This window comes from Octopus bimaculoides, chromosome 21 (assembly GCF_001194135.2).
Source record: "Octopus bimaculoides isolate UCB-OBI-ISO-001 chromosome 21, ASM119413v2, whole genome shotgun sequence".
Taxonomy (NCBI): domain Eukaryota; kingdom Metazoa; phylum Mollusca; class Cephalopoda; order Octopoda; family Octopodidae; genus Octopus; species Octopus bimaculoides.
Window position 1 is genome coordinate 31495172 of NC_069001.1, and position 981 is coordinate 31496152.

Consider the following 981-nt stretch of genomic DNA (forward strand, 5'->3'; position numbering starts at 1 on the left):
CGATCGTACGTTCGTTCGTTCGTACGTTCGTTCGATCGTAAGTACGTACGCTATTTTGTTATTTCCTGCCTACGTAATACGTACATACGTTCGATCGTTCTTTCCTTTGTTCGTACGTAGGTACGTACGTTGGTTACTTCAATAGTTCGTACGTACGTATATATGTACGTTCGTTCGTCCTTACGTACGTACTCTACTTCGTTCGTACGTACGTTCGTTCGTTCGTACGTACGTTTTTCGTTCATACGTACGTTCCTTCATACGATCGCTCGTACGTCCGTTCTTACGTAAGTTCGTTCGTTCGTTCGTTCATTCGTACGATCGTTCGTTCATACGTTCGTTCTCTACGTTCGTTCCACCGTACGTTCGTTCGTTCGTACGTTCGTTCGTTCGTACGTTCGTTCGATCTTAAGTACTACGTTCTTTTGTTATTTCCAGCCTACGTATTACGTACATACCTTCAATCGTTGGTTCCTTCGTTCGTACGTACGTACGTACGTTCATTCGTTATTTCATTCCTGCGTACATACATTCGCTACTTCAATAGTTCGTACGTACTTATATATGTACGTTCGTTCGTCCTTACGTTCGTACTTTCCTTCGTTCGTACGTACGTTCGTTCGTTCGTACGTACGTTCGTTCGTACGTACGTTCGTTCGTACGTACGTTCGTTCCTTCCTACGTACGTTCATTCGTTTGTTCGTTCGTACGTACGTACGTTCATTCGTTCGTTATTTCCTGCCTACGTAATACGTACGGGCTTACGTACCTTCATTCGTTCGTTATTTCCTGCCTACGTAATACGTACGTGCTTACGTTTGTACCTACGTTCGCTCGTACATACGTTCGTTCGTACGTACGATCGTTCGTACGTACGTTCTCACGTTATATCCTGCCTACATACGTACGTTCGCTCTTACTTAATTACGTACGTTCTTTCTTTCGTTCATACGTAAGTTCGTTCGTTCTCTACGTTCGTTT